Raw genomic sequence first — 26397 nt, 5'->3', positions numbered from 1 at the left:
CTGGTTTGGAGAAATTTGAGCATTACTTTGCTAGCATGTGAGATGAGTGCAATTGTGTGGTAGTTTGAGCATTCTTTGGCATTGCCTTTCTTTGGGATTGGAATGAAAACTGACCTTTTCCAGTCCTGAATTTTCCAAATTTGCTGGCACATTGAGTGTAGGACTTTCACAGCATCATCTTTTAGGATTTGAAAGAGCTCAACTGGAATTCCATCAACTCTGTTAGCTTTGTTTGTAGTGATGCTTCCTAAGGCCCACTTGACTTCACATTCCAGGATGCCTGGCTCTAGGTGAGTGATCACACCATCATGATTATCTGGGTTATGAGGACCTTTTTTATATAGTTCTTCTGTATATTCTTGCCACCTCTTCTTAATATCTTCTCCTTCTGTTAGGTCTATACCACTTCCGTCCTTTATTGTGCCCATCTTTGCATGAAATGTTCCCTTGCTATCTCTAATTTTCTCGAAGAGATCTCTAGTCTTTCCCATTCTATTGTTTTCCTCTATTTCTTTGCACTGATCGCTGAGGAAAGCTTTCTTATCTCTGCTTGCTATTCTTTGGAAATCTGCATTCAAATGGGTGTTTTTTTTCTCTCTCTTTTTCTTTTCACTTCTCTTCTTTTCACAGCTGTTTGTAAGGCCTCCTCAGGCAGCCACTTTGCTTTTTTGCATTTCTTTTTCTTGGGGATGATCTTGATCCCTTTCTCCTGTACAGTGTCACAAACCTTCATCCATAGTTCTTCAGGCACTCTATCAGGTCTAAACCCTTGAATCTATTTCTCACTTCCGCTTGTAATCATAAGGGATTTGATTTAGGTCATACCTGAATGGTCTAGTGGTTTTCCCTACTTTCTTCAATTTAAGTCTAAATTTGCAATAAGGAGTTCATGATCTGAGCCACAGTCAGCTCCCAGTTTTGTTTTTGCTGACTGTATACAGCAAAAACTCTATTGGCAAAGGCTAATTGCCCAGAGAACGCAGTAGTCATAGCAAACATCCTTTTCCAACAACACAAGAGAAGACTCTACACAAGGACATCACATCTTTGAATATCACTGATGAAAGTGGACATCCTTATCTTGTTCCTGATCTTAGAGAGAAAACTTTCTTTTTTCTCACCATTGAATATAACATTAGCTGTGCAGTTTTCATAATTGCCTTTATAATTTTAAGGAACTTTCCTTCCATTTCTTGTTTTTGAGAGTTTTTATCATGAAAAGACATTGAGTTTTGTCAAGTGCCTTTTCTGTACCTGTTGAGAGATTCATATGGTTTTTATCCTTTGTTCTGTTAGTATGCTGTATTACACTGATTGATGCTCTCATGTTGAAGCACTCTTCCATTCCTGGGGTAAATCCCACATGGTCATGATGTATACTTCTTTTAATATGCTTACTGAATTGTGTTCGCTAGAATTTTGTTGAGGATTTTTGTATCTATACTAATAAGAGGTATTGTCTGTAGCTTCCTTGTGATGTCTTAGTCTGGCATTGATGTCAGTGTAATCATGGCCTCATCAAAAGAGTTAGGAAGTGTTCCCTTCCTTTCAGTTTTTTGGAAGGGTTTGAAAAGAATTGGTGTTAATTCTTCTTTACATATTTGATAAAATTCACTAGTGAAGCCATCAATCCTGGGCTTTATTTTGAAGGTGGGGGAAGGTTTTTGACTATGGATCAATCCTTTTACTTGTTACATGTTCTATTGAGAGTTTCATCTTGAGTCAGTGTATGTCTTTGTGTATTTCTAGGAATTTGTGTATTTTATCTATGTTATCCAGTTTGTTGGCATAGGTTGCTTATGGTAATCTTTTAAATCCTTTCTAATTCTGTAAATGCAGTGGGGAAGTCCCCATTTTCATGTCTGATTTAGTTATTTGTATCTTTTTTCCCCTTTATCACTCTAGATAAATGTCTTTCAATTTTGTTGATTTTTTAGATAACCAACTTTTGGCTTTGTTGGTTTTCTCTATTGTTTTTCTATTCTCAATTTTATTTATCTCTGTCCTTATTTTATTCCTTCCATTAGCTTTGTGTTTGGTCTTCTCTTCTTTTTCTGGTTCCACAAGGTGTCTAAATCCACAAGGTGGTTTGAGATCTTTTCTGTTCTTTGTAATGTAGTATAAATTTACCTCTGGGCACTGGTGTTACTACATCTCATAAGTTTTATGATATTTTGTATGTTTTCCTTTTCCTTATAGATTATCTGCCTAGATGTTTTATCCATTATTGAAAGTGATATACTGAATTTCCCAACTATTATTATAGAGCTATATATTTCTCTCTATAATACTGTTAATATTTGCTTCATATACATTGGGTCTCTGTTAAGAAGTCCATTTATGTTTATAGTTGTTATATCTTCTTGATTAACTGGCCCTTTTACAAATATGTAATGCCCTTATGTCTCAAAACTTTTAACAGTTTTTGAAATGGTCTATGTTGTCTGTTATCAATATAGGCACTCCTAGTCTCTTTTGGTTACTATTCATATGGAGAGTCTTTTTCAGTCCTCTTAACTTTCAATCTATTTATGTCTTTGGATCTAAAGGGAATCTCTTGTAAAAAGCATATAGTTGAATCATGCTGTTTTATCCATTCTGACAATATATCCTTTTGATTGGAAAGTTTAATCTATTTAGATTTAAAATAATTGCTAGCAAGGAAGGACTTACTTCTATTGTTTGGGTATTTAATATTCTGTATAAATTATAGCTTATTATCCTTCATTTCATCCATTTATGCCTTTTTTGGGGGCAAACCCAGGCCCCAGAAGTGAAAGCACTGAGCTGTCCAAACCACTGGACCGCCAGAGAACTCCTGATTTACGCTTTCTTTAATGTGTAGTTTCTGTTTTTAATAGTGAGCTGTTTTAATTGGTCATTTTGCTGCCAGTGATGCCCAAGTCAGCCTAGCACTGAAATCACATGAAGACATTTTTAGACACATGGATTCTGCAACTTCTCTACAAACTGTAGATCAGAGTCTGCAGAGATGTGTTCCAGGACTGCAGGAATCTAAAGTTCTAAAACTCTCCAAAGTCATTCTGATAAACTGCTTAACAAAAGTCCTTCTTGGGGACTAGAAAATCTGCAAGTGTATTGACTACTGTTCTACAGTCATATCTTTCCTTCCACTGCCTATTGATTATTAAAATAAAGGTCATTTAGGGAGAATCAACACAGTGACTAGCCAAAGTCAAACCACTCTAGCCAATAATATACGTCACTCTCCCCATCCTCTGAAAAATCTATACCACCAGTCCAGAAACCTGAAAGAGGGAATAGGGCTAAACATGTCATATATAGCTTCTATCCTGTTAATCTTTCTGATTTTAAGGTTTATCTGTTACTTTTATCTAAAACTCCTGTAAATGAATATTGTTGCTTTAAGAAAGTATTGTGTGTTTGTGTGTGTTAGTCACTTAATCATGTCTGACTCTTTGTGACCCTATGGTCTGTACCCCCCAGTCCTTTCTGTCCATAGGATTCTCCAGGCAAGAATACTGGAGTGGATTGTCATTTCATTCTCCAGGGAATCTTCCTGACCCAGGGGTCAAACCCAGATCTCCTGCATTGCAGGCAGATTCTTTACCATCTGAGCTATAGGGAAGTCCACAGAAAGTAATGGTTGTAATCAAATTTTTTTCTGTAATCAAAAAAAATCCTTTTGTTTTGATGTGTGTGTATGTGTGTGTGTGCTGATTTGGGGCCCTGAGTTTAACTAATAGCACCAGCAGTTTGAGAAAAAGTGAAATACAGACTCACATAGATGTTTTAATAAGAAGAAAGTTTAGTTATTTTAATGTGGCCTGCATGTACAAGGTCTTTAGTTATATTCTTGCTCTTTGGGAATCAGTAGCTCCTTTTCCACAATTGACATTGCTAGTCTTCAAATCAAATTGAGTTTCCCTCTCCTACTAAAAGCTTCTAGAGGCAGTTATCCATCGTTTGTTTCGAAGCAGTTAGCAATGCAGTAAAACAGAAAGCTAGAGATTGTCGTCAATATTTTAAGATGTAAAGTTGTGGTTGTTGGGGAGTTAAAGTATTAAATCCAGTCTTTTTAAAATGCTGTGTATATATTCCTTTTTTTTTTTTTTGTCCAACCAAGAAACAGGCATAAGACGTGTTATGTTAAATGGAGCATGTGTTACTTTTTTTTTTTTTTTGCAGTTAGTAGCCACCTTTCTTGGCTTCCCTGGTGGCTCAACAGTAAAGAATCCACCTGCAATGCATTGCAGGAGACGTGGGTTTGATCCCTGGGTGGGGAAGATCCACTAGAGGAAGGGCATGGCAACCTACTCCACTATTTGTGCCTGGAGACTCCCATGGACAGAGAAGCCTAGTGGTCTACAGTCTATAGCGTCACAAACAGTCGGACATGACTGAATTGACTGAGCGTGCACACACACACACACACAGAGCCTCTTTTCTAGAGCACACGTCTCTAGCAGAGGAGAACCACGAAAATCTTCCAGAAGGAGGCTTTCATTCTTTTTGTTAGCCACAATATATACAAACAAACTTTGACATACAGGAAATATTTAGGATTGTGTTTATGACTAAGTGGACTCATAAGTAGGTAAGAAGATACCTAGACGTGGGCACTTTCATACTGATTGCTTCCATTCATGCTCCTTTGAAGATCAAATTGGAATTAGCTATTTGCAATGCTTTAGTATATCTTTGTGGTTCTGAAAGGTCAGTCAGTGGATTCATGCTTGGCTGCCTGCATAAGAATCAACCATAAGTGTAATATGGTAACAGCACAGATTCCCAACTTTTCTGTCCCCTCCTCCCCGTCCTTCTTCTGTTCAGTTGGTCTGGGCTAGTGCCTGGAAATTAAAGTTCTCCAGCAGACAGGTATGGGAATTATTACATAAGAGGGCTCTGAGGAGGTGTCTGAGTCAAGAATGTTATGAATTCCTAGAATTTCAATATGGAAGCTACCACCACAAGCTCCATGACTTTTCCCTCAAAATTTACAGGTGTGACTGTACGTGAAACAAAATGTGGGTCACAGCCTTTGGAGTCATTTCTGCTGCCTTGTCAGTGGTGAGCAGCTTTGGCCTGATGTTGGGGTACCATTTGTGATCATAGTTGGAAATTCACCATTGTTATTCTAGGTGAGTAAAACAAAGTGTGAGGATCCACACTGTGTATGTGGGGGTGTGGGGTGGGTAAAGGAAGGGTATTGTGTTACAGTAAGCAAAATAAGTATATATAGGTGACTCTACAGATCCAAAATGAGGAATCAGGAGAAAAAGAAAATCAAATGGAATTATGTGTCTTTAAGAGTTGGAAATATCTAGTATCCCATATGGAAAAACACAGACCAGGGACATGAACAGGCATTTCACATACACACACACACACAGAATCCAAAATACTAATCATTGAAAATATAAGAAATATTTGACCTTTCGATTAATGAAGGGATGCAAGTTAAATCAAAAGTGAGACACCTTGTCTTCTTATTAGATTAATGAATATTATAACAAGACTGAAGGTTTGGGGAAGGTTGTATGCAAATGAACACATATTCTGCTAAGGAAAATTTGTAAATTGGTACTCTTTTAAAATATAACTTTGCAACAGATCAAAAGACTTAAAAATTTAAAATGGAGTACTTTTGACCTGCCAACTACAACTCGGAGAATTTGTCCTGTTTATTGGAAAGGCTCACAAAATAGAATAAGTGTGTTCATTTCAGTGTGATTTAGAATAGGGAAAAACAAAAACAGGCTAATCCTATGATAGCTTACAGTGAATGATGTTGGATTTTTGATCTCTGAAGAAGAAGATTCAGCTTCTTCTGGACCAGGGACCAGGCTTGATCATTCAAGAGCTTTTGTGTAGCAGAGTTTTATTAAAGTATAAAAAGGGACAGAGAAAGCTTCTGACATAGACATCAGAAGGGGGCAGCAGAGTGCCCCCCTAGCTAGTCTTATCAAGGCCTTATATACTTTTTCCAAATCCACTCCCAAAACATACATCTTAAATTAACAAGATTAGAATGAACAATAGAAAGATCTTACCAGATCCACTCCCATAATATACATTTTAAGATGACAGGATTAGTCAGAAGGTTCTTTTTAAGGAGAAACATGTCCTCAAGCAAGATACATTGTTATATTCACTAAGACAAAGCAATGTAGAAAAGAACTTTGTCCTTTTCTCCTTGGGAGCCCCAGACCGCTTTCTCCTTCTTGAGGGCTCCAAACCCCTTCCTCCTCCTCGGGGACCCTGGACTTCTTATCAACCTACCTAGGAACTGACCCTCTCATTCCCCCTTTTCTTTTAAGAGAATCATGTTGCCAAGGTAAAGGGCTGCCATTTTCATTCCATAATTACTTTCTGCTATTGAGGGGCATTGTCCCTAAGTTGTTGAGGCAACATATTCTCCTAACCCTCATACTGAGGGTCTCTGATCCAGGGGCACCAAGTAATAGTTGGAGGCACCTGTAGGAGCCTGGACAACCATCTGTAACTTAAAAGCTTTAAGATGGTTAGAGACAAACAGTTTTACAGTTACAGGTGTAAGGCAAAATAGCCATTAAACTAAGTTAAAACATAATCAAAATTAAAAGTTACATTAGGTCCCTAGTTACATCAGTCCATCTTAGGATTGTTAGATGTCATCAGATCAAGACGAGGCATCATATACGATTGTTGTCAGTGAAGGTATTCGCAGAGTTGAAGAAAGTCCTTTCCTTGAAGCAGAGAAACCCCCCACACAAAGCCTTTCCCTGACGAGGAGGTTGAAAAGCTGAAAACTGAGTCACATAGTTAATTCTAAGGTTTTACGATCTATTACAATATCTGTGCACAAAAACAGTCTATTATAGACACAGTCCCTCCTTCTCATGGGCAGTTCAAGCCCTCATTAAAGCCATGGGTAAAACTTTAAACCAACTGTCTTGTGTTTCCTGAGTTAGCTTACACGGATGTCTTTTAATAACAGCATTAGCCTTTTCAACCTTTCCCACAGTGTAAGTGATATTCTATTTCTAGAATTTTTGACACTCCTTGAGTTACAGTAGCTTTAAGATGGAGCATTGTTGCTCTGAACTTTAGAGTTTAAGATCCCACTTACTTCATGAGAAGTCAGTACAGTAAGGTTTTGCCCATTCCTTAACCTCAGGCTTTAGTGGATATTGCTTTTGATGTGAAAATAAATGAAGGTCTTTGAGCCTGATAATAACAGAAACAGCATTTTGTGCTCAACCCACAGTTTTTCCACCAACTCACACTCTAGGATTTACATTTTGTTCAATTAAAAGAGCAGGCTCCATATTTGTGAAAACAGAAGCCTGGACCATGTTCAGTATACCCTCCCTAGAAGGGGTGAGAGAGACTCCAGCTTGATCAAAAACTCGTGAGAAAACAGCACAGAGTTCCAGTTGCAGCTTAAAGTATGACTGAAATAATAGCATTTGGCTCATCCTGACAGTCCCATTACAGTAGTGGATCAAGAAGAAAGCAGGCCAGGGGCTTCAGTGAGCACAGAGAAAGCTGTCCCAGTGTCCGAAAGAAAGTCGACTGATTGGCCCCCCACAGTTATTAATACCCAGGGTTTCACAGGTATAATTAGCATGGGAGCTTGTGTGGGGACTCCCAGGCACTTTCAGTCCCAAGTGCCTTGAGAGTGCAAGCCCTGGGTACTATGTCTCAGAGGGCAGTCTCTCCTCAGGTATAGTCATTTTACAGACCAGACATGGAGCCGGGTACAGATTAGATGCCTGAGGGCAATCCCCCTTGAGATGCCTCTCCTTTCCACCATAATAACAAGTCCACCCTTTTCACCTGGGTTACTCTGGGCACTTCTTCTTAGGCTGTTTCAGAGAGGATCTAACAGCCATTGTTGGGGCTTCAGTTTTTTGCCAGGTTTTTTTTTTTCTCTTTTCCTCCTTGTATTCTTTATCATAATATACCATCTGAGTCAGCTGTAACAGTTTTTTGAAGACTGATTTGGTCCAAATGCCTGTTTTCATAACTTATGGCAGATATCTGGAGCTGACTGAGTAAGAAATCTATCTTTAAGATCATTCCTTTGTATTTTGGGGATCAGCAGAGAGCCTCTTGTAGTCTATCTAGGAATTTATCAGGCGTTTTCTTCTCTCCCTGTTCTATGTCAGCCAACTTAGCATAGTTTGAAGTCTTAGTGTGCTTTCTCTTGAGTCCTTCAAGAATATACCTGGCAAAGTGGTTCTGATCCCACCTTTTAGCCATGCTATAGTCCCAGTCTGGCTCTGTCATGGAAACTGCTTGGTTCTCAGTAGGGAGGAGGGCTATTTTATGTTCCCTCTTTCCCCTTGTCTCATGCTCAAGCCATTCATCTCCAAAAGTAGTAGCTTCTCCCAAAACTTGAGTTCTCAGGTCAGGAGTCAGCATTTGTCCCAAGACATACATTATATCTCTCCAAGTAAGGTCATAAAGTTAGTCCTGTAAAGGCTTCTATGAATTGGGACTGTTTGAATTTCTACTGAGACTGAGGCAACCTGTTCTGGAAGGGTACCATGACTCAGCCTGTTTAGTTGGGAGCCCCAGATACAGGGGCAAAGTAAGAGAACAGGAGGCAGCTAAAGGTTTCACACCCAAATCTGCGCCCTTCGGACATAAGTCTGGCATGTCTCGCAGAGATAAACAGCAACATATATGGCACGTCTACCCATTTCTCTTGTTTTCCACAGGAATGATCTAATTGTAAAACAGTATTATAATTGAGACCATTCAACTGGCCAGTGTTCCCCATCATCCAAAGGATACCACAGCCATTCGTTATCACAGAAAAAGATCAGGCGTGTCTTTTTTTAAACTCTGGGGATCAAACTTGTCCCAGTTTTTTAAAATACATTTTAAAGAATTGGTTCTGGAACTGCTAGCTCCCATCTGTAAAAGAGAAAAATATGGCATCCACAGCCATGGCTTCTTTCCACCGGAGGCATCCCTCCCTGCTCTAGGTGGGGGTGTAGACAGACTTTCCACTGAAGCTTTCCTTCCACGCTCAGACTTAAATGTTCCCTTACTGACATAAGTGCCCTACTTCCCAGTTCTACCACTGGTGGGGTGGAGATGCACCAAGGGTAGACCTGATGGCATCTCAGACTGATGTCCAGTTCCTCACCATTAAGACCTTTGACTGATTTTTGCTCCTCCTCTGATGCCACCCAGGGTGGAGCAGAGTAGCTTTCCCAGAATATTTCCCAAACCAGGACTACTAGGGGAAGTATCCATGTTCCATGTGCCTGCGCACATTCCCAAGTATAGTCCTGATGACAGTAGAAGTGTTGAGTTATAAAGAGATGAACAAAAAACCCAATATGTCTCTTCTGAGTGTTGGCACAGCAGCATACGTGATAGGAAAAGAGGGAGAGGAGGGTCGGCCAGCGAGAAAAAAAATGGTTTTTGTCCTCAAGCTACTAGGGCCAATCCTTCCAGTTCATTCCCACAGATTCCACAAAAGGAATATCTAGGGAGTTGAGCAACAAGCCATTGGAGAGATTTCTCTGGTCTGCTAAGAGCTAGCCCTACTGAAAGAAGAAGCCCACCCTACTTCCAATCTGACCAGATCCTGCAATACCCAATCTGTGTCTTCAAAAACCTCATGGTCACCAGAAATGCTGCTACCCATATATCAGAGGCACAGCCATGACAAAGACTTACTTTTAGGACCCTGACCCCTGAGGCAGGCAGCCAAGAGAATGTCTTCTAGCCTGAGAGACATTCCTGGAACTAGAGCTCCACCTCACTCCCAAACGTGCTCTTGTAACTTTCAGCTCCTAGCAAGGCTAGGTGCTTCCATCCATATAGTTTGAGGTCTAAGTAAAAGTACAGAGTAATGGCATGGATCACAAGTCCCTTGAAAGTCTATGATCCGACAGATTAGGTTAGTAGTTCTCATTCCCCATGCAATTATGGAATGGGCAAAGAGACCAGGAAAAGGTGACCGAGATAAGAAAGTTCAGTCCACACGCTTCACCCATTTCTGGCCGCGGCCCTTACAGGGATGTTGGGTGTCTCTTGGCATTGGGAGGTCGGTATATAAACCCCAACAAGGCTCCCATTTTGGGGTCTGCCTTCAGTCATTTCAAGGCACTGCAAAACCCTAGAGCAGGGCTCATCACTTGCTTTACTCAAGACATGTCATTCATTCACACAAGCACACTGCAAGATCAGTGAGACCTTGAGAGACAGGCAAAGAAAACGGTTTGAGTTGATCTTGTTAATTTTTAATGGATGTTAAAAATGTTCGAAGACTCTGTTTCTTTCTCTAATAGGTGTTGGGGTCAGTGACACAGATAGCATAAGTGAGTAGATGTCCAATGTCTATTCAAAAGTGGCAGTATCCATGACAATCACCACCATCACCAATGTCCTGGCCTTCTATACAGGAATTATGACCTCTTTCAGGCCTGTACAATACTTTTGCATTTATATAGAAACAACCCTGCTCTCTTATTATTTTCATAACATCGCCCTGTTCTGGAGCATTTATGGCCATGGATGATAAAAGAGAAGTAGTCTGTCCATACTGGCTGAAGAAGTAGGAAAGTCCTGACCAAAATGTTCATTAAAAAAGTCCTTCGGGTTCCCATGTAATTTTCTCCAAGATGAACATAAAGCTGATATCCATCCAATGAGTCTACCCTTTTTTTAATTTATTTTTTAATTGAAGGGTAATTGCTTTACAGAATTTTGTTGTTTTCCCTCAAACCTCAACATGAATCAGCCACAGGTATACATATATCTGCTCCCTTTGGAACCTCCCTCCCCTCTCCCTCCACATCCCACCCTTCTAGTTTGATACAGAGCCCCTGTTTGAGTTTCCTGAGCCACACGGCAAATTCCCATTGACTATCTATTTTACATATGGAATCCAGTGAATCTATTCTTTAGAGAATATTTGGTCCTTTTCTCACAAGCACTGAGTCCAAGTTTTTTGTAGTACTCCTACACATTTTGTACATCATAAGTAGTATATATGGGTGTTTCCATGTGCAGGAAGGTTTAGACCTCCAAAAATTTGGCAAGTGACGACTCCCATATCACACCATATTGTAATGTAGAAGAAGAACATTTGTCAAGTCATGGCCCCAGGTTATCATTACTGAGACTCTTGACTACTGGGATGAAGAAACGAGGCAAAAATTGGAAAAAGTGTCATCTGGCAGATTTTGAAAACAGTGAGTAGGTAGATAAAAACCTTACAGAGTTTTCATTATGTGCCAGGGTCCAGACCCAGCAGGATCCAGGGGAACCCTCAGGATGAATGGCGTCGGCGAATGAGAGAGAGGGAGAGAGAGACCAGACCAGGATATGCGGCAAAGTCTGGCAGTTGCTTTATTTTTCACCATCGCCTTTATACCCTAAGTTGGTACATTTCTAAGGGGCAGATAAGCACACAGACTTAGTTTAACATTACATCAGCTTGTCCTTCACGAAACCAGGTGTTCTCTGTATATTTTTGTTTATGAGAGTCTTTTCCCATAGATTTTTTGTACATTATCTTCTGGCCTTGAGCTTAGCAGAAAACAGAAAAGTGGCAGTCTCATGATACAGCAGGTTGCAACATAATAGAAATACAATCCTGTTAACATAAAAGTCAGTCTTTTTGCAGAAGTTCTCAGCTAAATTTATCTAAAAAGTTTAGCACACAAAGACTCTGTAGCTCTGGTGAGGGAGCCCCTGTTTAGCACTCCTGGTTAAAATTAACAATTATTGTTTTTACACTAGGGCTAAACTTTTATTTTTCTAGATCTCCAACTATATTAACAATAGTTTCTACTGCACAACCTCAGCACATTAACATCAATCAAACATTGATCTAATAACCACTTTTAAAACAATGTTTTTTGTATTCTCTAATAGGGCTTCCTCACCCCCCAAAGGGCTCTGTGCCTATTACGGCCCTTTTTATGGTTAATCTCTATGTATAATATCTTTTGGCTTTCAGGCCTGTTGACAATTTATGGCTTGCACCTGGTATAACTTAAAGCAACTTCAGTAGCCGACCATGTCTTTTTTGTGGTTAATCTATTTTCTATTAGGTGTCATCTCCATGGGAACTAGATAGGATTACATTTTTACAAAACAGAAATGCAAAGGATTGCAAAGCAAAAACAGCAGATATGGCACAAAACAAGCTCTTAGTCCAAAAGTTAATTACCTGCAAGAAGTCACCAGCTAATCTCTATCTAAAGTATTTTTTATTAGGCACATTTGTGGCTATTTTATTTGTGGAGCTTTTCTCACCCTGTGGAGGGACCTATGCTTAATGGTGTCTTCTGTTAGCATACTGTGCTTAGGATGTTTAGAACAATCATGAGCATTTTTTGCAATGGGAGCACACATTTATCAAACAAGCCAGAATGCCAGCAAAGGGGTTTGAATTGAAGCATTTCCTTCATCCCTGGCCCCTTCATAGGGTAGCAGCGTCCAGGAGATTTATTAATTAGGGTTTTAAGTTGGTCCTCATTCAGTGAAAGAGGAGCAGGAGAGCTCTCGGCAGGCAACACTAGAATCTGCAACAGGGCAAACAAGAACAAGCAGAAAAAGCGGGGAGGATACAGGGTGGGGTAGAGGCCGAGGCCAACCTGGAGGGTCCTTTATCCTAGACAGCCTTGCCTGTTAGGTTTTTTCCTCTTGACCTCGTCATGGATGGGGTCCCGGACAGCCTTGCCTGCCCGGTATTTTCTTCATGACCTCGTCACGGGCGGGACCTCCCATAATGGCTCCCAGCAGTTATGAGAATATATAAAATATATGGAAAACCGCCATCAAGATATAAATGATAAGACAGTTTTCTAAGCAATAAACCCACTTTTTAAATGGAATTTCCACTTTTTGTGTATAACATTAATATTACATCATCACAGGAAATCATTTGTTCCCAGGCCTTCATTCAAACCATGGGTATTTCTTCTTCAGTAAGAAACTGATGTTACACCAGTTCCGAGACATGGCCAAGAAGTGTGAAGTTCCCCTAATGCTATACAACCAGGCATTCATATATTTTGATCAGTATTCTGCAATATTAGAAAACACTGTTCAAAATGTGACTGTTGCATCAACAGTTATATTCATTGTTTCCTTATTGTTAATTCCTCATCCCCTCTGTTCTTTGTGGGTAACTTTTGCTATTGCTTCTGTAACTGTGGGATCATGGCTTTTATGGCCTTCTGGAATGACAATCTTGATATCATAGCCATGATTAATCTTGTCATATATATAGGGTTTTCTTTTGACTTTTCTGCTCACATTTCTTATGCATTTGTTTCCAGTTCAGAGCCCTCAGTAAACTGAAAACCCACTGAGGCATTGTATCTGCTAGGTTACACTGTGTTACAAAGTGCAGTTTCAACAATAATAGGGATGTGTGTCCTATCTGCAGCTAAAGCATACATCTTCAGGACGTTTTTTTCAGATTGTTTCTTGTGACGGTATTTGGAGCTGCTCATGGTCTAATTTTATCCCAGTATTCCTAACCTTTTTTTGAAAGTCAGTTTGAAAAGCCACTAACAAATCAAAGACCAACTGCAGAATTCCTGATTGGCCCAATCCAATATGATGAAAAGGCACTATTAAGAATAGTCAATAGATAAAAGCAAAGGCACGTTTCCTTGGCTTGGAAGTGCCATTAAAAAATGTTATTTAAAATATCCTGAGAGAGGAGAGAACAAGATGGCAGAGGAGTGGGTGGACGTGGAGTACACCTCTCTGCACAGATACATCAGGAACACACCTTCGGACACAGAAGTGCGTGTAGAACACCAGCTGAGAGCGGACAGGATTACCTGACCAGTGGAAAAGAATATACAGAACCACGCAAAACTCGGTAGGATGAAGGAACTAGGGGGGAAACAGGAGTGTTAAGAGGACTGGACCTGCCCTCGGCTGGTGGGAGAACTGAAGCAGGGGTCTGATCCCCACATCGGGGCAATTGCCTGAGTCAGAGGAGAAACATTTAAGGCTGAGAGTGAAACAGCTGGTCTGTTGCAGCCTAAATGGAATGAGAATCAGACAGTCCTTGTGGCAGCCATGCAAACCCTGGGCAGGGACACAGGTCCCTGGAAGGTACAGCAGCTGGGAGCTGGAGTTTAGGGATTGTGGAGCAATCCCAGGGCGAGGGCTGCTGTTGACTGCAGAGAGACAGATCGACCGAAAGGATGTGAGGGAGGACCTTGTGGTGGGAAATGCCTGTGGTGGCAAATTCCTGAGCCATGCAGCAAATTACCATTGGCTATCTATTTTACATATGGAATCCAATGAATCTATCTTTAGAGAATATTTTAGTCCTTTTCTCATAAGCACTGAGTCTGAGTTTTTTGTAGTGCTCCTACACATTTTGTACATCATAAGTAGTATATATGGATGTTTCCAAGTGCAGGAAGCTTTAGGCCTCCAAAATTTGGCAGGTGACAATTCCCATATCACACCATATTGTAATGTAGAAGAAGAACATTTGTCAACTTATGGTCCCAGCGTTATGGTTATCTTTACTGAGACTCTTGACTACTGGGATAAAGAAATGAGGCAAAAATTGGGAAAATGTCATTTGACAGATTTTGCAAACAATGAGTATGTAGATAAAAACCTTACAGAGTTTTTGTTATGAGAATATATAAAATATATGGAAAACCGCCATCAAGATATAAATGATAAGACAGTTTTCTAAGCAATAAACCCACTTTTTAAATGGAATTTCCACTTTTTGTGTATAACATTAATATTACATCATCACAGGAAATTATTTGTTCCCAGGCCTTCATTCAAACCATGGGTATTTCTTCTTTAGTAAGAAACTGATGTTACACCAGTTCCGAGACATGGCCGAGAAGTGTGAAGTTCCCCTAATGGTATACAACCAGGCATTCATATATTTTGATCAGTATTCTGCAATATTAGAAAACACTGTTCAAAATGTGACTGTTGTATCAACAGTTATGTTCATTGTTTCCTTATTGTTAATTGCTCATCCCCTCTGTTCTTTGTGGGTAACTTTTGCTATTGCTTCTGTGATCATGGACGTCAAACGGTAGAAATATTTCAAGTGCCCATCAAGAGATAGGTAGATAAACAATGTGGTATATACATAAAATGGAATATTACTCAGCCATGTAAAGGAACTCATGCTACAACATGGATAATCCTTGAAAACATCATGATAAGTGAAATAAGTCAATCACGAAAGGACAAATACTGTATGATTCCACTTATATGAAATCTCTAGAATAGGAAAATTCATGGAAACTAGATTAAAAATTCGCTGAGACTTGGGGAAGACAATGGGGAAATATTTCTTAATGGTTACTGAGTTTGTTTGGGGTGATGGAAAATATTCATAAATAGTTGTGATGGTTGCACAACACTGTGAACGTAGTTAATGCCACTGATTTGTCTACTTAAAAATGGTTTTTGAAATGGTATATTTCATGTTAGAAATATTATATGTTAGGAAGTTAGAATGGGAAAAAGGAGTCCAAAATGGTGGTGGCTAATCTGTAGACAGGCGGGATATTGGGCCAAAGAGTGTGCAAACCGTGACAAGTCTCCTAAAACAGCTTGCTACAAATGCCATTAGTTGGGACATTGGGCAGTACTCTGCCCTCAGGACCCAAGAGCCTCAAGGTAAAACACCAAGCCTTCCCTCACGATGGTTCAACAGGACTGAAGCAGCTCGCTTCAGCCAGCCTGCCTGTCACAGATAACCATCATGGGGCTGGAGCCAACGGTGCAACAGGATGTGGCAGGTAGGTCCGAGAATTTCTTGGTTGATACAGTGGCTACCTACTCTCTCCTGACCTCCTACTCCGGAGCCTTCTCCTCCCAAACCTGTACCATTTTGGTGCTATAAGAAAAACAACTATAAAAAGATTCACCTGAGCACTTCTTTGTTGCTGGGATGGACAAATATTTTCCCACCAGTTTCTGGTGGTCCCTGAGTATCCTACTCCATTATTGGTAAGAGATCTTTCTCTACCTTCGAAATCTTGCAGCTATTGCAGTCCTGATACAAGATGCTTTAAGACTCTCTCCTGGGGGCAAACTATTTTTACCAGTCACCAGGTGAAACAACTCCTGAATTGGAGAGGCCATTTATGGATGTCTAATCAAAGGATCCTCAGATATCAAGTAGTGCTGATGGAAAATCCAGGCCTGACTATATCCCCCTGTGAGGTTCTTAACCCTGCCACCGTCCTGCCTACCACCGAGGGCTCTCTCCCCTTTCACTCTTGCCTAGAAACCTTGGACCACTGGACAAAACCCCAAGAAGGATTGTCAGAAGATCCTCTGACCAATCCTGAGGAAGTCTAGTACACTGATGGAAGCAGCTTTGTCTTGGGTGAAAAAAAGAAGAGCTGGATATGCAGTAAGCTCCAATTTTGAGACCACAGAGGTTAAACTTTTGCCACCAGGTACTTCAGCCCAATTGGCTGAGCTCATAGCCCTGACTCGAGTTTTAAAGGTGGGAAAAGGAAAAAGAGTAGCCATTTTACACTGACTCCAAGCATGCCTTTCTGGTGCTACATGCACATGCTGCTATTTGGAAAGAAAGAGGCCACTTGGCCACCCAAGGGTCCCCAACCAAGTATGGTTATCAAATCCTTAGGCTTTTGGAGGCATCCAAAAGCCTGCTGAGGTTTCAGTCTCCCATTGTAAAGGACACCAAAAAGGGAGCACAGAAGTGGCACGAGGGAACCAAGCAGTCAATCAGGCAGCTAAGAGAGCAGCGTTACAGAACAATGACCTGATAGGGGTTGCCACCTAGTTCCACAGACTACTTTGCCAGAAACTCCTTCATATACTGAAGGTGAGACTCTTAAAGCTAAGAGTAAGTGCTTTCAAAAAGATCATATGGGGTGGTTCCAAAAGGAGGGACTCCTTTTTCTGCCTGGGAACCTACAGTGGAAGTTGGTTAACACCTTACATGCCACCACTCATTTAGGGGAGAAGGCCCTCCAAAGATTACTAGAAAGGTCCTTCACAGGAACAGACCTCCAAATGATTATAAGGCAAGTGGTCTCCTCTTGTCCCATTTGCCAATTAAAAGACCCCCAAGGAGCTCAAAGACCCCAACTGACCCAGCCCATCCAATGGTGTGGGACCTACCCAGGAGAGGACTGGCAGATGGAATTCACTCAGATGCCAGTTTCTCAAGGGTATAAATACCTACTAGTCACGATAGACACATTCACAGGATGAACTGAAGGCTTTATCACCCAGACTAAGAAGGCTGAGGAGGTGGTAAAGAAAAAAAAAACAACTGTTCCATGAAGTCATTCTGAGATTTGGCCTGTCCAGATCATTACAAAGTGACAATGGGAAATCATTTTCTTCTAAGGTCACCCAAGGGGTCTCTAAAGAATTGGGCATTACTTACTATCTCCATTGTGCCTAGAGCCCTCAGTCTTCAGGAAAAATAGGAAGAGTCAACCAATTCTTAAAATCAGCGAAAAAGGATAACCCCAGGAGACCTTCCTGGGATAGAAGGAGGCTTTACCAATAGCTCTCCTCTGCACCCATATTGCCCCTAAGGAAAAGGTTGATCTCAGTCCTTATGAGAGGCTATATGGGAGAACTTTTGTTTATGTCAATGACCTCTTTCTAGATCCAGAGGCTCAGACCCTCTGGTCTTATACCATGGCCTTTGGGCAATTCCAAGATATACACTTGTAGGGTGTCAATCAGGACCCAAAATATTCTAAAGAGCCATTACTGTATGCTCCAAGGACTCAAGTCCTATTTAGTCTGGAAAGATGGGTCCCCAAAGGCTCAACTCCAGCCCACATGGAAGGGCTCCTCCCTACCCTGTAATACTTTCTACCCCCAGAGCAGTCAAGGTACCAGGGCATGACTCCTGGATTCACTACTCACGAGTCAAGCCATGGAATGAAAGAGAAGAGGACACTCAATACACCTGTGAGCCCCTGGGAGATCTCAGATACCTATTCAGGACTACAAATGAGTACCATTGTAATGAATATCCCCAAAATTAAGTTTCCGGGGATAAGATTTCTCAGGATAGATCTAAAGAGCTGACACTGTTTGGCAGGGGTTGTATTCCAAAATAGGTAAGAGATAGATCTCCTGATCCCTGAACAAGGAGGGACTTGAACCATCTTGAATGAGATGTGTTGTTTCTGGGTAAGTACCTCCAGCTAAGTTGAAGAAAGTCTCACAGTCCTCACGAAAAACATTCAGGTCCTACAGGATCTGAAAGAATGAGCTGCAGAGTTCTCAGGGTGGCTACAATCTCTCTTTGGGGGCTCTTCTCCTGGCGATGGGGAATTTGGAGTTGGCTAATGCCCCTACTAATCCTTGTTATCACCACATTGATGCTGCTCATGATTGCTCCATGTACGATCGATTGTTTAACCCATTTCGTCTCTGCCCAGGCCAACAAGCTGCAACACGCAGTGCCAGTTCAATAAGGATATATAAAACTACACCCAACCACGGAAAATATCACTCAGTCTTAGATGGACACCACTATAAGGACTCTGAGGATTCAGACTAGCAAGAAGGGGAGGCCCTTTTCTCCTCACCGTCCCACCTCAGCAGGAAGTAGCCAGGAGAGCCCGACGCCCCAATTACCAAAGAATTGGACCTCCCATCTCTTGAGGTGGGAATGTTAGATAGTTAGAATAGGAAAAAGGAGTCCCAAATGGCAGTGGCTAAAAGACAAGAAAGGAAAAAGCACACGAAAACGGAACAAAAGAAAACCGGAGGACAACCGAAGTGAGACCCTGAGGTGAAACAAACAGCCCTCCTGGCTAGCCCAATTTACATAGGGCAGACTCAGGGGGAGGAGACAAATGTATAAAAATGGGAAGCCAAGATGGATTGAAGCCTCCCCTTTGGGGTCAGCCTGCCCTCATGCCTCCAGGGTGTACTTTCCTTTGCTTGCTGAATAAAACTCTGAGCTGTAAGCGAGCTGTAACACTGGTCTGCTGTGTTTCAAATCTTTGCTGCGGAGAGACAGAACCAAGAAAATTACATACTACCCTAACATATCTAGGCATTATATGTAATACACAATAAAATATTTTTAGTAAATATTTTTAATTTAAATTATTATTTAAATTAAATTAATTTATTAATTTATTTTTTAATTTAAAAATATTTTTTAATAAAATTGTCTCACCTTTAACATGATACAATTGCAACTAATATGGTTAGAAGGTATGCCAAGTGAAACAATGGGACCACTGTCATAGAAGTTGCCTCAAATTCCAGTTGTCTAGAAAGTGATGTAAAGTAGAGGACCTGCCACAAAAATATATTCAGGTAAATAACCTTTAATTCTGATATTGTGTGTGAGTTACATATGATATTATAACACTATAGTTTATTGATTTAAACATTAAAATTCAGTAAAATATCAAAATATATGGATTATGATTTTAGAATATAGAAGGTAATAAAGATTTGCTTCTTCCCACAAATCTCTGGCATGCTTTTCAAAGTTTCTTTCAAAAATCTAAAGTTTAAAACTCCTGAAAATACAAAATCTGAATCTTATACAAAACTGTGAAAGCATTAATTACTATAGACATTATGACTTTTTCTAAACTTCTATTAGGTTGTTATCTTTTACTATTTTAACTGCACAAACACCATTTCAGAAACTGAGTATTAAAAGGCTTTTTTCCAGAAGGTGTCTTCTACTTTTCGCCAGTTTTATTCAGAGGACTAGGTTTGCCAACCCAAAAATTACTCAACAGCTAACATGTGCCTGGCACTATGCTGTAATTTACTTGCAAAATGCTCATCTTTCTTTCTCAAAAACATCATGGAACTTTTGTTTAAGGTTTTGTCTTTTTATTCTAATGAACTCCAAACAAAGTTTAGGGGGCTCCCAGAAACAGCAAAAGCTTAAACTGGAAGTAAGAATTTCAGAGTAATTTGACCAGAAAACCAAATTAAACCTAAAGATCAACATTTGTACTGAACAGACCTCCCCTGAGAATGTACAGTTTGTTTTTTTAACCAGAATGTTACCAAGGATTTAAGATTTGTGGCATTCTTTTTTCTTTTTTTAAGGGCCTATCTCTTTTTACTTTATTTAAAAAAAATTACTGTAGTAGAGCCGCTTTACAATGTTGTGTTATTTCATGTGTACAGCAAAGTGAATCAGTTATACACATATCCACTCTTTTTTAGATTCTTTCCTGACTTTCTTCAGTGTGCTATTTTAAGAAAGTTTGATTAAGGATCAAATAGAGCAGAGTACAACTCTCTTCTAGTCTAGGACTCTATCTGACAATCTGGGAGTGCTGCTGCTATGGTCCTTGGAACAAGTCCTCCTACCTCTCCCACCTTCTCCTGGCCTCCCTATAAACCCCAGCCGCTAGGTACTTTGATCTTCTTCAATGCCAGACTCTTTTCAAGGCTGCCAAGCTTCTCAGGAAATGGATCATCCACGCCTTGCTACCTTCATTTTCCTCTCCTTCACCTGTCTTCAGGTGGTACTGCAGCCGCATGGCTTTGGGGCTCAGCCCCATACTCCCGCCTAAGGCAGTTCCTCCCAGGATGTTGGCCAGGTAGACGATGTGACCGGCTTGGCTGTAGATGGGGAAGGTGGTGGTCTTCAGGTTGAGGCCCTTGATCCTTTTCCAGGCGAACAAGAGTGGGATGGGAGGAGGGGGGGACACAGGAGCCCTGCTTCGAAGCACACACCTCGCTGTAGGGATCTGGGTTCCGTTGTCCTGTGTCACAGTCAAAGCCTGCAGCCGCCTTCCACCTTGCAAACCTCTTCTAAGATTTCCGGCTCCAGCAGTGTCTCAGTGTTGGAGATCACTAGGATGGAGGCATAATTGACCTCGGTGCTCTTCCTGGAGATGGAGAAGATGAGAGAGAGTCGTTGGCAGTGAAATGTCCTGCACAAAGCGTCACTCACCCTTGGTGGGTCTCCCTACCGGCATGTACTGCTCCTCGAGGTCGTCGTCTTCATCCTGGGGCTGGTAAATCAGGCCAGTGCCTAGAAAGGCCGTTAACACCATGGGCAGCAACAGGAAGATCCAGGGTTGCAAGCCCACCTTCCAGTCCAGCTGCCGGAAGGCCCGGGACAGCGGCGCCTCCGGGCAGTTGGTGTGGCAGCGGGGCCGCTGGACCAGTTGGTTCTCAGACCGCGATGCTGGCGGGAGGTGGTGGAGCCTCGGCCGCGACTCCGGAGGGGGCTCTGCGTCTGTCCCGCAGCCCAACCAAGCTCGGTTCCCGGTCTTGACTGGAGGCCCAGGGCGGCTCCGGCTCTAGGCCAGGCTCTGTGGGCAGCCAGCTCTCTCTCTCCGGGTCAGGTCCCGGCTCCGACCCGGGCCCCTGGGACTCGGACCCAGGCTCTTGCCCCGCCTCCCGCTCCGGCTCTGGTGCAACCTTCGAGGGATTAAGGCTCATTTCCAGGAAGGAAAGGCCACGTTCTCAAACAGCACAACCGATCAGAAAGGAGCTGTTGGACCGAGCGCCCCTCTCCACCCACCCAACGGTGTCCTAGAGAAGTTCTAAGCAAGTCTGTTTGAACCTGGGCTGCTCCTGCGCGAATGCTAGAACGTCGTTGGCGGTCACGTGGTAGCCTCAGTTCAGTTCAGTTCAGTTGCTCAGTAGTATCTGACTCTTTACGACCCCATGGACTGCAGCACGCCAGGCCTCCCTGTCCTTTACCAACTCCTGGAGCTTGCTCAAACTAATGTCCATGAAGTCGGTGATGCCTTCCAACCATCTCATCCTCTGTCGTCCCCTTCTCCTGCTGCCTTCAGTCTTTCAGCATCAGGGGCTTTTTCAAAGAGTCAGTTCTTCACATCAGGTGGCCAAAGGAATGAGTTTCAGCTTCAGCATCAGTCCTTCCAAAGAATATTCAGTACTGATTTCCTTTAGGATGGACTAGTTGGATCTCCTTGCTGTCCACGAGTTTTATTCAACACCACAGTTTAAAAGCATCAATTCTTCGGTGCTCAGCTTTCTTTATAGTCCAACTCTCAAATCCATACATGACTGCTGGAAAAACCATAGCCTTGACTAGATGGACCTTTGTTGGCAAAGTAATGTCTCTGCTTTTTAATACGCTATCTAGGTTGGTCATGACTTTCCTTCCAAGGAGTAAGCGTCTTTTAATTTCATGGCTGCAATCACCATCTGCAGTGATTTTAGAGCCCAGAAAAATAAAGTCTGACAATGCTTCCACTGTTTCCCCATCTGTTTTCCATGAAGTGATGGGACCAGCTATACATATATATCTCCTCTGCCTCTTGAGCCTCTCTCCCACCTCACCCCATCCTATGCTTCTAGGTTGTCACAAAGTGCCAAGCTAGTTTCCCTGTGTTATATAGCAGCTTCTCACTAGCTATCTGTTTCATACCTCGTAGTGCATATAGGTCAACATTATTTTCTCAATTTATCCCAACCTCTTCTTCCCCTACTGTGTTCATAAGTCCTCTATGTCTGCATCTCCATTCCTTCCCTGCAAATAGGATTATCAGTGCAATTTTTCTAGATTCCATATATACATGTTAATATACAGTATTTTTCTCTTTTGCACTTCCTTAGCTCTGTATAACAGGTTCTAGGTTCATCCACTTCACAACTGACTCAAATCCATCCCCTTTTATGGCTGAATCATATTCCATTGTATATACATACCACAGCTTCTTTATCCATTCATCTGTCCGTGGATATCAAGGTTACTTCCATGTCCTGGCTATTGTAAATAGTGCTTTAGTGAACACTGGAGTACATGTGTCTTGGAATTGTGGTTTCTCTCAGGGTATATTCCCAGTAGTGAATCTCCATACTGTTCTACATGGTGACTATATCAATTTACATTCTCACCAACCATACAGGAGGGTTCCCTGTTCTCCACATCCTCTCCAGCATGTATTGTTTGTAGATTTTTTTGATGATGGCCATTCTGAGTAGTGTGAGGTGATACCTCATTATAGTTTGACTTGCATTTCTCTAATAATTAGCAAATTATTATAATTATCAGATAATTATTATAAATTCCTGAGAAATTTGTATGTGGGTCAAGAAGCAACTGTTAGAATCAGACATGCAACAACAGACTGGTTGAAAATTGGGAGAGGAGTACCACAAGGCTATATATTGTCACCTTGCTTATTTAACTTATGTGCAGAGTATGTCATCTGAAATGCCAGGCTGGATGAATCACAAGCCAGAATCCAGGAGAAATATCAACAACCTCAGATGTGCAGATTTGTTGAGGTTCAGTCGCTCAGTTCAGAGAAGGCAATGGCAACCCACTCCAGTACTCTTGCCTGGAAAATCCCATGGATGGAGGAGCCTGGTAGGCTGCAGTCTTTGGGGTCACAAAGAGTCAGACATGACTGAGTGACTTCCCTTTCATTTTTCACTTTCATGCATTGGAGAAGGCAATGGCAACCCACCCCAGTGTTCTTGCCTGGAGAATCCCAGGGATGGAGGAGCCTGGTGGGCTGCCATCTATGGGGTCCCACAGAGTCAGACACAACCGAAGCGACTTAGCAGCAGCAGCAGCAGTCAATTGTATCCAACTCTTTTTGACTCTTTGCAACTACAGCACTCCAGGCTTCCCTGTCCTTCACCATCTCCCACAGCTTGCTCAAACTCATGTCCATGGAGTCGGTGATGCCTTCCAACGATCTCATCCTCTGTCATCCCCTTCTCCTGCCTTCAGTCTTTCCCAGCATCAGTCTTCTCTAATGAGCCTATGCTTTGCATCAACTGGCCAAAGTATTGGAGTTTCGGCTTCAGCATCAGTCCTTCCAATGAATATTCAGGACTGATTTCCTTTAGGATTGACTGGTTTAATTTCCTGCAGTCCAAGGGACTCTCAGGAGTCTTCTCCAATACCACAGTTCAAAAGCATCAATTCTTCAGTGCTCAGCTTTCTTTACGGTCCAACTCTCACATTCACACTTGACTACTGGAAAAACTACAGCTTTGATTAGATGGTCCTCTGTCAGAAAAGTAAAGTCTCTGCTTTTTAATATGCTGTCTAGGTTGGTCATTGCTTTTCTTCCAAAGAGCAAGCATCTTTTAATTTCATGGCTGCAGTCACCACCTGCAGTGATTTTGGAGCCCAAGGAAATAAAGTCTGTCACTGTTTCCATTGTTTCCCTATCTATTTGCCATGAAATGATGAGACTGGATGCCATAATGTTAGTTTTTGAATGCTGAGTTTTAAGCCAGCTTTTTCACTCTCTTCTTTCACTTTCATCAAAAGCCTCTTTAGTTCCGCTTCACTTTCCGCCATAAGGGTGAATGTAGAAAGTGATACCACTCTAATGGCAGAAAGTTAGAAGAAACTAGCGTCTCTTGATGAGGGTGAAAGAGGAGAGTGAAAAAGCTGGCTTAAAACTCAACATTCAAAAAACAAAGATCGTGGCATCTGGTTCTATCACTTCATGGCAAATAGAATGGGAAAAAGTGAAAACAGTGACAGATTTTATTTTCTTAGACTCTAAAATCACTGAGGACGGTGACTGTAGCCATGAAATTATAGACACTTGCTCCTTGGAAGGAAAGCTATGACAAACCTAGATAGTGTATTAAAAAGTAGAGGCATCAGTCACTTTGCTTACAGAAGTCCATGTAGTCATGTACAGATGTGAGAGTTGGACCTTAAAGAAGGCTGAGTGCTGGTTAATTGATGCTTTAGAATTGTGCTGCTGAAAGAAGACTCTTGAGAGTCCCTTGGACTGCAAGGAGATCACACCAATCAATCCTAAAGGAAATCAACCCTGAATATTCATTGGAAGGACTGATGCTGAAGCTGAAGAGCCAATGCTTTGGCCTCCTGATTGGGAAAGATCCTGATGCTGGGAAAGATTGAAGGTGAGAAGAGAAGGGGGTGATGGGGGATGAGATGGTTAGACAACATCACTGACTCAATGGACATGAATTTGAACAAACTCCAGGAGATAGTGAAGGACAGGGAGGCCTGGCAGGTTGCAGTCCATGGGATAGGAAAGAGTAGGACAGGACTTAGCAAGTAAACAAATAATTAGCAATGTTGAACATCTTTTCATGTGCCTATTGGCCATCTGTGTGTCTTTTATTTTTTTTTTTGAGAAATGTCTATTTAGGTCTTCTGCCCATTTTTTTTTTTTCCTGCCCATTTTTTGATTGGGTTGTTTCTTTGTTATTATATGAGCTATTTGTATTTTTTGAAATAAGTCATATGACAGTCACATCTTTTGCAAATATTTTCTTACATTTTGTAGGTTGTGTTTTAATTTTGTTTATGGTTTCCTTTGCTATGCAGAAGCATGTAAGCTTAATTAGGTCCCATTTGTTTATTTTTGTTTTTATTTCGATTGCCTTGAGAGACTGACCTAAGAAAATAGCAGTGTAATTTATGTCAGAGAATGTTTTATCTATGTTCTATGGTGTCATGGTTACATTTAAATTGTTTTATGGTGTCATGTTACACTTAGCTCTTTAAGCTATTTTGAGTTTATTTTTGTGTATGGTTAGAGGGTGTGTTTTAACTCCATTGATTTACATGCAGCTGTCCAGCTTTTCCAGCACCACTTGCTGAAGAGGGAAAAATTTGCATTTAAAAGTGATCCATCTGGAAATTTATTTTAATGTAATGTAAAGCAGTTAAGAGTCAATGACATTGAATGCTTGCTTCAAGCGAAAGTTTGCTACCTTCCCATAATATGAAATTTAACTGAAACATGGCTGCTCAATCAAGGACTACATTTTCTAATTCCTTTGACTTATGTGTGTGGCCACGTGACCAGTAGTCACTACAAAATGTACACAGAAGTGATGTGTGTCACCTGTAGGCCAAGACCTTTAAGAAGCTCTCTGTCCCATCTGCCATCTAGACACAGGTAACAGAAGAGGCTATTTGGATTATGACACCAGAAATTGGCAGGAACCTGGGTCGCTGAATTACTGGGGTCAAGATAGCCACTCACTGACCAGGAGCATCAGTAGTGACTGTTACACAAAGGAGAATTACACTCTTATTGTTGTAAGTCACCAAAATGTTGGGATTCATTTATTAAAGTGGCCAGTGTGGCTTCATCAATGCAGACTCTGTCCCTGAGCACTTGTGTCTGAGCACACCTCATTTTATTCAGCAAGCACTCTGACCACTGCCAGTGTATTTCCTGAGCCCCACAGGACCAGGTGTTATGCCCGATGTCCGAATCCCCAAGCGGGAAGAGAGAAGGCTTCCAAGACAATGCAACTCGCAAAAAAAGGGAAGTTTATTGCTGACTCGAGTCAGGGCTCCTGCCGCGCGTCCAACACAGTGGTACAGGGTCAGAGAGCGCTGAGCCCAAGCTGTTACCCAATTTATAAGGTGTGCATAAGCCGTTGGTAGCTGGCTTAAGCGGATTGGTTACATGTTTGCAAAGTAATCTTATTGGCCCAAACCTTCGTGGGCTTTTT

The 26397-nt window shown here is 41.5% G+C and overlaps 2 pseudogenes; one reads left to right on the top strand and one right to left on the bottom strand.

Annotated features, from left to right (window-relative positions):
* The window catches only part of LOC133045244 (patched domain-containing protein 3-like), a 63390-nt pseudogene extending 48585 nt beyond the window's left edge, over nucleotides 1-14805 (top strand).
* The window catches only part of LOC133044249 (patched domain-containing protein 3-like), a 145303-nt pseudogene extending 123910 nt beyond the window's left edge, over nucleotides 1-21393 (bottom strand).
* Nucleotides 21394-26397: the final 5004 nt, after the last annotated feature.

This window comes from Dama dama, chromosome 23 (genome assembly GCF_033118175.1).
Source record: "Dama dama isolate Ldn47 chromosome 23, ASM3311817v1, whole genome shotgun sequence".
NCBI classification, from domain to species: domain Eukaryota; kingdom Metazoa; phylum Chordata; class Mammalia; order Artiodactyla; family Cervidae; genus Dama; species Dama dama.
Note: the sequence above shows the minus strand (reverse complement) of the source record. Positions and strands in the feature narration are given on the sequence as shown.